This window comes from Takifugu flavidus, chromosome 9 (assembly GCF_003711565.1).
Source record: "Takifugu flavidus isolate HTHZ2018 chromosome 9, ASM371156v2, whole genome shotgun sequence".
Classification (NCBI taxonomy): domain Eukaryota; kingdom Metazoa; phylum Chordata; class Actinopteri; order Tetraodontiformes; family Tetraodontidae; genus Takifugu; species Takifugu flavidus.
The window spans coordinates 5,423,923-5,435,689 of NC_079528.1; the positions used below are offsets into that span (position 1 = coordinate 5,423,923).

Here is an 11,767-nt window from a genome sequence, read left to right on the forward strand (position 1 = left end):
GGCCAAAATCATTAGTAAAGTAATCCGTCAGTCTAACCCTGACTCGCTGACCCAAACCACAGTGTCAGCCAACACAGACAGAGCTGCTATGTGCTCGGAAGGTAACACAGACTTTATCTGTCGGGAGGAGCTGGAAGATAGCGGAAAATGACAGCAGATGTAGTCTGACGAGGATAAAATCACATTTTTTCACCCATTCATCAAAGAAAGGTATTTTACTGGACTGACCTCTCAGAAACCTCTTAAACCCCGTCTACAGTTTCTCGACTGGACTTTGTGCTGCTGATGAATAAGATGATACGCTAAACCCAGCTTTCTTTGGCAAGAGAAGATCAATACACACCTACCAGATGCCAGTCCCATGATCTATGGCCTGTACTTGTTTTTGTGGAGAACCTTGGTTAAACATCAGTCTTCATCATTTCCCCTTCTCTGTATACATCCACTTTGTTAGCCCTCAAACCTCAGACATCACACATCTACTGAATATAAGTGATTCATCAAGTCAGTCACAGTGATGCATTCACATTCCGGCTTTGACCGCGTGAGACTTCTTTTTATAACTTTAAAGTCAGGTCTCTCACTTTAGTGAAGTGGAGATGTTGTCGGCTGGAATAGCAGAGGAGCAGAATAAGATATCTGAAGGTGGAATTAAGTAGTTATATATCCAGGCCCCAATGAGTTGCATATTTAAAGTGGGAGGAAAAAAACGGTGCTCAGAATCTCGCCAAGTACCAAGCTGTGTGGTGCACAAACAAATAAGGCCAAACAAGTCCAAATAAAGCAAAGTACTTTGGCTCCATTTATACAACTGGGCCTCTTACAGTTGGTCTGGCCTCATGTATTTGACGCCCTTTGATGGGACCAGCGCTGTGGTTCAGGTCGGATCCCGTCAGGCGGGCAGACAGAAGGTAGATACAGTGCACCTGAGCTGCTGAAGCAAGTGGGGAGATGTGCTGGAATGCAGGAAAGACCAGTTCTATTTCCAGTTTTGGGAAGTCACAGAGAGCTGTTTTCTTGCAACGCAGTCGTATTTACCCCCTCAAAAACATCCACAGGAGCTAGAGCACAGCTCCTCTTCAAACAAGCTCTCTGGAAGTGGGAAATAAAGCTTCACCACGCTGATCAGTGAGATCTACAGAGGGCAAGTGCTCCTAAATGGTGCGTTCTGGCTCTGCAGATTCTGGCGAGTCACCTTGTTCCGAGGCCTCTGTTTGCAGATCGGCAGCTTGTCAGCCAGTCGGCCTCTTAAAGGGGCATTTAAAAGCCTGCCTGCAGCAATGCACTCCCTCAATGACCTCTTTATTTGTTAAAATAGATTATTTTAAATAAATTACAGAGCACTTTTACTGAATAAACAGAGACTTTGGGGCTGCGGCCTACGTGACATTCTTACCGCAGCCGCAGAGATCCTAAATGAGTAGTGAGCTGTGTAATCGCCTTTGATTTCACTGATAGGACTCTGATTCTTTGAGTAAACGAGATGGAGAAGTTGATGAATCTGAAAGGCTTAATGGAGGAAAGGGGGGAAAAAAGCTGCTGCCAAGCTGCACTCGTGATGTTTTTCAGGTTTAAACATTAAACACCACCCCAACCTTTGGACAACTTAAAAGCAGAAAGGTCAGAAACTGTTTGTTTTAGCCTTTATTTTGCTCTGATGAGTCAATCCCTACAAAGGTTCAGAGTTGATCCAGATTAGCGAAGCGCTCGACGCGAGTAGAAAAGTTGTTTAATGTAATTGTGGGCCAGCTCCTCTATTTCTAATTAGCTAATTTCCCATAGCGACACCAGTGTGCAGCCTATGCTGAAAAGTGGGAATCGCTCTCCGTTGCTCTGCTCCAACTCCGTTTGCAGCTAATTTGTTGTGGCAGGGCCTAGTTTAGCCTGGATTACTGTTGCCCTGAAAGAAATCTAGAAATAATAGAATTCTGACAGTCCAAAGCGGAGAAGCCATGAAGAAATTAGGTTTGATTAACCTTATGAGTGCTTGTTCCAATTCTCGCAGGTCTATTTATTTTCGAACATGTGGTCGACATTCCTGCAGGCACATTTCCCGGCATGTCTATTACATCTAATCTATAAGTGGTTCCAAAAAAATAAAAGAAAGGACTGCATGTATGTGCGCACACGTCATGCAGGCAATTTCAAAAATGGACATATGAAATGACAAACTGGAGCACATGTTTTTTTCTCATGGAAAGCATTGCAGAAGCTAAGTTAGCATGTGCAGAAAGATATACGAGTAAGATTTTAATTAAGCTAAACCTTAATAGAGAAGGGAGGGAAATAAACATCCAATAATGGTTATTGGTTTTGTTGCTTGAGTAGCGAGTTTATGAGACAAGACCACAGACTCACAAACTTGTTTTAGTGGCAACCGTTGGCAAGCACCATTTCCATGGCAACAAGGATGTACTGTAAAAGGATGCCGTTGATGGTTTTTCTCCTGATTTTCAATGTGATTGTTAAGCTTGTATTGATACATTCTTCAAATCAAGCATGTATTAATACAAGCTTTGTTTGTATTACACAAAAAAATCACCTATTTTTAACTTACTGGGCAGATTTGGGGTTTTTTTGTTTTGTTTTTCTTCAGTTACACTGGTCAACTACAACAGCTGAAACAAGTCTACAGCTGACCTTTCCTGGGCCAAATGTGTGATTACCTGTATGATTATGAATAATTAGAGGGAAAACTTAATTCATAAGCTATTAAGTGCTGCATGAATGTGACTCTCAGTGGCTCTTTAAGGCCACTCTGAATGCAGCACACAGAGCCAGCTCAGTTCTCCCTCCCCCTGGCAGCTATAATTGAGCCTAATAGCCACAGCACAGACATAGGGAACCTCTTTGACACCTAGACCAAATTTTCTAATGAAATGATCAAATAAGCATCATCCAGCCGCTGGATATCAAAGCGGCGGGCAGCTGGCATCTCGTCATAGTCTGACATTTGGGCTTTTTTAAGCACTGCCAGGCCTGTTTCCCCTCCTTGTCTGCTGGCCTTGTATTAAGACTAATAATGGGGGAAGGTCCTGGAGTGGAGGAGATGCAGCGGTGACTGAAGGTGACGTTTGCCAGCTGCTGAAGAGGACGATTGGGTTGATTTCATCTGAAGTGGGCTTTGACCAGTTGACATCCTGCAGATGCTCTTTTTTTCCCCACATGTCATACGCATAGAAGTAAATCAACAACAGTTGTTGCAATAAAGCACAAGCATCATTTTCCAATAATTCTTCAGATTAACAGCTGACCCCAGACGAATGTCGGCCTTCGCTCTTCTTTCATCCCCGTTTAGTTGCTCAGATTTTACTGGTCACAGTTTGCGTCTCATGAAGCGGTGCACATCCTCGGCAGGAAGGACTGCGTGTCTGCAGACGTGCCGTCGGACCACGCAGAAGACGGCTTGGCGCGCTGTAATTGGAATGAGAAGGGATGAAATCATTGTGTTGGCAGAGCTGCACTGCAACCTTCCAGCGTTAGCGTGTCCGAAGCTTGGGAAATGTGCATCAGCGGAGACACCGACACGCCCACTCCGTCTTTGGTCCACTCTGTGTAAATGTGTTTATTAATGAAATTCGGTCCGGTTTTCAGACTTTTCCATGAAATCTAAAGCGTCACTCGTGTTTCTCTTTACAGCAAACTCAACATCAGACACAATCGGCGCTCTTGTCTTGTTGGTTTGGTGCAGAAATGTCGAGTGGGAATGCTCTTCAAAGAGAAATAATACTAAAAAAAAGTACGGGAAACAGTCGATACTCTGAAGCCTCTTGAAGAGCTAAAACTTTTGTTCCATTTTCTCATCCTTCGAGAGAATATTTGGGGTTTCGGTGTGTTGGTCAGGCAAACTCTGGATGAAAAAGGCTTCAATGGTTCCTCTTTAACGACGGTGAATAGACAATGGAAACACTGACCCTGAGGCCGATTTTCCACATTACAAAAAAAGGAATAATTTCTTTCAGTAAATAAAAGTGCGGAAAGTAACAAAATGGCACAAAGACTGATGAGCGGTTGGATTTCAACCTGCACCTCTAGTCTGATTCAGAGTGCTTTAATGAACGTGTTGTGTTTCACCCATAATTAACTGTGATCCGTGTGTGAACTGTGACCCGAAAGAAAGCGGTGCACTAGAAAAAGCATTAAAACACGATACCTCACCCCTTTCTTTTCCTCGAGGCTGATCTGCTTTAATTCAGGCCATGTTAAATAAAGCCAAACACTTTCTCAAGGTTCCTCTTCCTAAGTTTGACATCGCCGCCCCAGCAGAAGTGGTTAGACCTTTTCTGGAATCCCCTCCGGAGCTCAGGATGTCGTCAGCCCCCCGCCTGCTTATTTTTCATGCTTCTATTGGGACTGAACACGTGCAGACTTGTGCCCACTTTCCCCCCGCCGGCACTTGTTTGGTTACATTTGACTTTCTGCACGATAAGAACCACATTGGACTTCGGGCAGCGACTGGGAGAGTTGACACTGGCTGAAAGTCCCTCCACAGGGTTCCAGCGTGTAGTCTGCAGAATCTCTGGGAGTCGGCCCCCCTATAATGTTACCTTTCAAGTGCTTTGTCACAGGGTGAGATCTTCTGGTTTGCCTCTCCTGTTGGCTGACTCTCACAGCTCATGTGTTGTTTTAAGAGCCTTATTTTAACAAATGTGAGCGTGTGGGGAATGTTTCCACTTTGTTTATGGAATATTTTCTGACACCTACTTACACCGTTATCGTCCTCGTGCTCGTAAAGCCTCTAAATGATGCTGCCGACAGTGCCAGCTTCAACGCGTTGACCCACGGTTATGAAGACAGAATGACCCTCTTAAACTCCGCAGCAGCATCTTTTTAAAGGACAAACCTTTTTTTATACGTTGTTTTCCTCCACAGTCACAATCTACAGCTGTTTCCTGGTATCTGCAGCCAAATGTTTTCCATTATTAGAGAGAATATTTTCAGCCTAATAACACAGGAAATCCATACATTACACAGGAAATCCATACATTATTTTCAGCATAGCCTCTTTGAACTAATGAAATACTTGAATGGAAAACTGTTTTCATGTGCAGGAGTATTACCTTTCAGCTTCAGCTAGTGTGCACTTCTGAAGCTGTGGTGCATTTGAACATGCATGTTAGCTGGAGGAAACATGTCTTTAAATGCAAACAGCACATATTAACAACCAAATATAATGTTTTATCTCACACAAAGCAAATGTCTGACAATATTATTGCATAGAATCAACCAGATCATTTGCAGCACAGAACCAGGTGTGTGAGGTCAAATGTTACTTTTTTCTCTAGTTACGTCTCAAGTTACTTGTAGTTTAAATCCCACTGAAGCTTAAATATTGCACTCTTTGCAATATTGCAAAATAAAACATACATATAATCTGGAACACATTAATGTGATGTGTATATATATATATATAAATACTGAGTAAAATCAGTTGGTGAGTCTGATTAAAGTCAACTTTAAAGTCATTTGCCCCTAAATTTCAGAAAACATTTTTTCAAACTATAAAATAATTGGCATTAATTTTTGAGTGAAGTTTGGACACTTCGGTCTCAAGAAGTAAAAAAAAAAATTAAAAACACAAAATGTGAAGTTTTATAAACCTGGGAAACTATATTTAATAACTAGGCCGATTTTAAACGAATTATTAATATTTGAAGCGTCCAGGTGGATTAAAAGTCCTATTTTGTTTGTCCAGGAAGGCATAAATTCCACATGGAGGCAACAAAAGGCTGCCTCTGTCCTGCTTTATCACAGTCATGTGTCCCGGCTCGTGTTCTCGGATAGTTGTCTTATTCTTCTGTGTTTGGATAAGGCCTCCTCCCTAACACCCCCTGATTTGCCAAAGGCTCTGCACAATTAGGAGTTCAAACTGTTCTCTAACAGGTAGGGATTTTTCCAGCCCTTCACCCAGACCGCACCGCTGACTCCTGCTGCCCGAGGGTGTCAGTTTGTCATTTTAGGGGCAGCGGACAGGTAACCTCAAAGGGCAGCGAAATAACTCTAATTCTCTGTTTGACATTGACAGAAGTCCCCTCTCCTCACCATCTGGCACAGCTGCCGGCAGAGGACGTGGGCTGTGACCTGGTTGTCAAGGACACAGATGGAAATTAAGAAAAGTGGACTTGTTTCAAACAATTATAGAAATTACTTTAATATCTTAAAACAAAAAGATGGAGAAATATATTTATTTGAGATGTTGACTGTCAGATTGAATTTCCACTCCCGTGTGTGTGTGTGTGTGTGTGTGTGTGTGTGTGTGTGTGTGTGTGTGTGTGTGTGTGTGTGTGTGTGTGCCTGTTTGCCTGACAGATTAAGGACGAAGAGATTGTCGGCCAGGTGTGTTTTCTATTGGACCTAATCTTTCTGTTTGGTCCTACTTTTTGAAAATCAAGTAAGCACCTGCCTGGGTCTTAAGGAAGAGCGGGTCGCGACCCCGGGCCTCCAACGCTGAAATGGACACCAGCTAATAAGAGACCCGTCTGTTAAATTGTAATTGAATGTTACACGGCACTCTGAACTCAGAATGGTCTCTATTTTTCCCGTAAGCGTGCGGGACTTAGGCAGACGCTCCAATGACAGCCTAATTTCATCAGTGAGGAGCAGCGGCGAGTGTTTTTGTTCCAGCCTCTGCCCCCAAAATACGGCCCTTATTAATGATAATTGGTGAAAAGGTGACACATGTCTGACTTTTGTTTATCTTCCATTTTCGGTAATTCGAAGCACACTTTTTAAACACAAGGATAAAATTGAAATTGGAAAAACTACCAGCACAATGCCTTTTTTTTTTAAACCGGTAACTGGTGCTCAAATGGCAGAGTTTCTAAAATATATATTTTCAGTGCATCTTCAGTCGCACATTTGAACTCAAATCGAGATCAAATGGCACACGAAGCTACATATTCAAAATGCTCATCATTGGAGAAAACACATGAGAACAGAACTTTCCTGCAACAAAAGCAGTTGAAAAGCATGTTGAGCGATCTTTTATTGAAAGGAATGCGAGCAGCCTTTTATGACTGTAAAGTGTGAAGAGTGAAGGCTGTTTTCTGTGTTCTTACTTGATACTTTTGGTGTGTTTGCATGTTTAACAGTGCACGCCCTTCAGGTCAGTGCAGCAGCCGTGTCCTTTCACTGTGACCTTGAAATTGTACCTGGATGCTTCCCTACATGTTTTCTTGCCTCTATCACCTCTAACACCTCTATCATTGGTATTGCTGGTTTCCCAAATGACCATGAGTCCCTGCACCATCACAGATGCTACAATTTTAGACTACGTGAAGATGAGTTAGAAAACGCAGCCCGGTTATATTAGCGCGGGCGGTTCTGACTCATCTCTGGGTTGTGGAGTTTGATCTGTACCTCCTGGATCCAGTGAGGAACCGTCTTCGCAGATAATGGTTTTTGGTTCTCTGGTTCTCACCACAGGATCAGGTCTGTTTTCAATAGCGTGCCATCTGATCTGATCCAATACATCTTCATCTGTTGGTTCCGTTCCCTTCTTTCGGATTCTGCGAATCGCGTGAATCGGACTGTTGATGATGAATTCCGTGCTGTTTCACGTTGGGAAACATTGTTTTATTTTTGGCATTTGCATCTTTACGTCGGGCTGATTCATCTGGAATGCTCTCCTATGCAGTTATTTTACTAACCTGTGGCCAGTTCACCTCAATAACCATGAGATGATCCACCAGCTGGTTTCTTTTACGTTTCACAACTTTCACAGTCTTTTGTCACCACTTTCCCACGGCTCTTTACACGCGTTGGCTGCGAATTCCAACGGGCGTCCAGCTTTTAAAAGAGGAAAAATTGTTCCAGCATTTGTTATTTCGTCTTTGTGCTATTTTCATCTAATTATGGGGTTGTAAATATCAAAATATCAGATTTGCAACCTCATCACATCCTGTTTCTGTTTGAAATCTTGAGTTTTTGGACAATGAGAAGGACGAGCTGTGTTTACAGAGGGGCAGCAGCAGAGGGAGTAAAACACTGTCTGCAGGGAATTGTGCATGTGCGTGTGTGAGAGAGATGAGATGTCCACGGACCAGCAGCGTCACTCTTTTCAAAAGTCCATTTGGAGTCAATGTGTGCGTCTCTTCCCATCACGGATCGCGATCTTCTGAAACGTTACTTCTGCTCTTGTCGGCACTGACTGGGGGGAAAAGAAAAAAGCCTTTTAACCTGATTTCAAAGCCAAAACCACTCAAAAGAAGAAGAAAAGGGAAAATACTGTGACGCAGACTGCAAAAGGCCCCGTAATTGATCCACGGGACCCCAGAGGGCACGACTCCTGTCAGATCAGCCACGCTGAAGAACTGCCAGAGCCACACACTGCAGGGAATAACGGCTAATTAGCCCCGTTTAAACATTTCCTGGTTTGAAGAACTTAAAGAGCAGAGGCCACAATCAAGCAAACAATAGCTGCTGACTGCAAAGCTCCGACGCTGGATCGGCCGGTTGGTAACATTTAAGGAAACATGAGCAGCAGATCAGAAACCGAACCAGATGACCCGCAGATCACCTGCGCACCATCAAGAAATCCCTGAAGAGCTCCAGAAAAGACCTCCTGAATCTGTGACAGTTTATGCCCGTGTAGTGGGGAGCTGCACAATATCGGACAGGCTTCGGGGTTTTTAAGCTGAGTCAGCAATGCTTGAACTTCAGTCCTGTGAAAAATAGAAGGAAACTTTGACGTTTTTGCTCAAAAATTGGCTTAGAAGATTAACAAAGAGGACAGAATGTTGTTATAAGCATGAAATAAATATAAGAAATGTATAAAATATTAGCCTTTCTGTGAAGGTTGTTGTGGTAGATCACTGTATTTATATTCAAATCCACTCACCAAACATTGTTTATCAGAGATCTTTGTGAGTTACTGTGCAGGTGCACGCTGTCAGCCAGCTGCGTTGAACTCCTAAAATAATTACCCATATAAAACTGTTTGCACATATCATTTGAACTGCATGTAGACAGAAGACTTTTTAACGTGGAGAGACCCAACCGACTGGTTTTCTCATTCAGCGTGTCATCAATCATGTGTATAAATCCGCTTTATGTTTCTCAGCAGCTTCTCTTTCACATTCTGCGGCTCGGCTTTATTCCGCTGCTGGTCGTGCTGGCGGTCGGAGCGTCCAGGCTGCTCCGGGTCAGACCGAAGTGTTACCTTCTCACTTCAGCAGTGTGTGTTTCCATGCCGTCCCTGCAGGACAATAGACACGCTGAACAGGCATCAATAAATAATAGACAGCTGCACAGAGCGCTGAAGAGGACCCCCCCTCCTCATCTGTCACAGATCATCATTAGTGTTGTCTCGCCTTGTCCCTCGGCTTAGGGAGACACACACCGCCGGAGCAAATAAGCCTTTTCATCAGCAAGTTTGTGGTTATCACCATCCCAGAATAGGAGGCCGTGTGACCAGCAGCACGCTGTGGTAACCTGCATTCTAATTAAATTGGTCCCAGACTGTTTGCTCAGATGATCGCGTGTCACTGAGACACATTTACGCAATCACACACACACACACACACATTTAATCTCTCACATGTAGGTTATTATTTTAAGACCTTCAGAGTAACCATGCTTCTAACAACATTACAGAGCACTTAAATGTATTATTATTATTATTATTATTATTATTATATTATTATTATTATATTATTATTATTATTAGCGTTGTTGATTGGAAAAAAAATATTCATCTGTTTTATTGGATGGCAGAAAATATGCTTGAAACGTTAAAAGATAATTTTGACCTTTACAGTATTGTGTTGTTTAAATGCTTTTTTTTAATAGCAGTGCACAGTTCACGTTGTGTATTCTACACATGAACTAAATTGGAGTTTTAGGGATTCAGGCCTGAGACCTCCCCACATATCCGGTATGTCCCCTCTGTTCTCCATCCTGTTTGGGTAATCTTGTACTAAAAGCAGCTGCTTTGTGTTCCCACCTGGCCACAGGTTAGCAGGTAAGCATGTAACAAGCCCTACATTGGTTTGTCTGCTCCACTTAACACCTGACATACCTCCTCAGTTGTTGACCTTTGACCCCTGACCCCAGGCTGACAACTGGGGAGAAGTCTCGGGGATGCTTTCCTTTCTTTCTCTGCCGTGCAGCCCTTTTCTTCTCGCTGAGTGCTGCAGACTGAGACGAGGTGAAAGGTATCCAGGCGGGGAGGGGGAGGTCCTGCAGGTGTTCATGCCTCCACACCTCTCAAGTTCAAAAGCCATTGAACCCTTAGCAACCAGGTAGCAGTCAAACAAAGCGTCACCCACCCCCACCCCGAGGCGACAACGTCCTCGGTTTTACGTTAACCCACCGTCCTCAGTGTCCTCCTCACTCCCCCGACAAATAAAATACACCCATTTTCTGCCAGTGTGATGTCATAAATTATACATCCTGCAAACTCACTTAACTGAAAACCTGTTAAATAACGGCTGAACTCCTCCACCTTCCCAAACATGTTCAATATTCCCGTAGACCTGCACGGGTTCAAACCGGGAGCCGGTCCAAGCATTACTAGTAACATTAGTGTCAGAAATTTAATGCGCAGGTGTGAATGGATTCTCAAACAAGTCGGGGAGGCCCCCTGGCGAGGCCTCCAGGGCCAACGGCAGGTTTAAATAAATACGCTGCTCAGCAGACGTGTTGGCAGCTGGGGCCTGATATGGCCGCCCTTGTTTGTGTTGTGGCTTCGCGAGGGAGCGGAGGAGAAAGCGGAGAGAGATTCAACAATTTCCTGGGAGACAGAAAAGATCGAGTGTGTGGACGTGGTGCCTGATGGGAGCGCCAGGTCAGGTCAGCGAAGAGGCGCGGTGGACAAGATTTACCCTCTCTACGTAGGACATTTTTAAGGAGAGCAAAAGAATCCAAAACAATAGGACCTGGATATGAACCTGGATAATACTTGAAACTCTCAGTTTTTAGGCAATAGTGACAATTATTACATGTTCATGTAGTGCAATATTTTTAGTGTATTCACACATATATTGATATTAAATGCACTGCTTTGTATGCATTTTTTATACTATGCATTTATATTTTGTCACCGGTCTTCTTTAGTGCAATATTGACACAATATTATAATTTTTCATCATGTCACACTATAATAAAAATATAGTTAAGATTTCTAAAACATCCCAGCTAGAAGCTGGAAGTTGTTTTTATGTCATTCTTCAAATGGGGGATTGCCATGATGTGACATTAGAGGAGAAAACTATCAACAAAAACAATCATATTACTTTTATTCGTGTTCCCCGGTCTCAATGTGACGACTGAGGGAGCCGAGGAGGCTGTTTGAGGGGAGTTTACGGATTAAGAGCTGAACGGGGAGAAAAAAAAATCCAAATTTGAGGATCAGTTTCAGGGTTTCTTTCCAACATGCCAAACCTCCCTCATGAACGTCCCCGGAGTTGTTGATTCCTCCAGGCAGGCTGCCAGAGGGGGTATGAAGAGTGAGCAGCTCTAAGTCTGGCAGTATTTCCCGTGGATTCCTGCTGATCCACTGAGAGACACCTGCAGGATATCTGATACTGTATATTTCACCTCCGAGCCGGAGCTCAGGTACATCGTCACCGCCGTTAGTTCAGATTTAACCCTTGCAGAGGAAACCATCTTCATCACTCCTCATGTCAGACATAAACCATCTCTGGAGGAAACATCTAAATAAGGTAAGAACGTTTAGAGACGTTAGACATGAACTGCGGCTGCTGCTGTACCATTACTAATGCTAAGAAGGCCAAAGCCACCTTTGTTGTCCCGTCTTCATTGTGTG

The 11,767-nt window shown here is 43.5% G+C and overlaps 1 long non-coding RNA gene across 2 annotated transcripts; it reads right to left on the reverse strand.

The window, feature by feature from the left end:
* Positions 1-1,984: 1,984 nt before the first annotated feature.
* Positions 1,985-4,346, reverse strand: LOC130531236 (uncharacterized). 2 transcript variants are annotated; one of them, XR_008952047.1, is made up of 2 exons: positions 4,159-4,346; positions 1,985-3,414 (listed from the first exon to the last, which is right to left on the reverse strand). It is a non-coding gene; the product is annotated as an uncharacterized LOC130531236 (long non-coding RNA). The 2 variants fall into 2 exon arrangements; XR_008952046.1 differs by having other exon boundaries at positions 4,154-4,346.
* Positions 4,347-11,767: the final 7,421 nt, after the last annotated feature.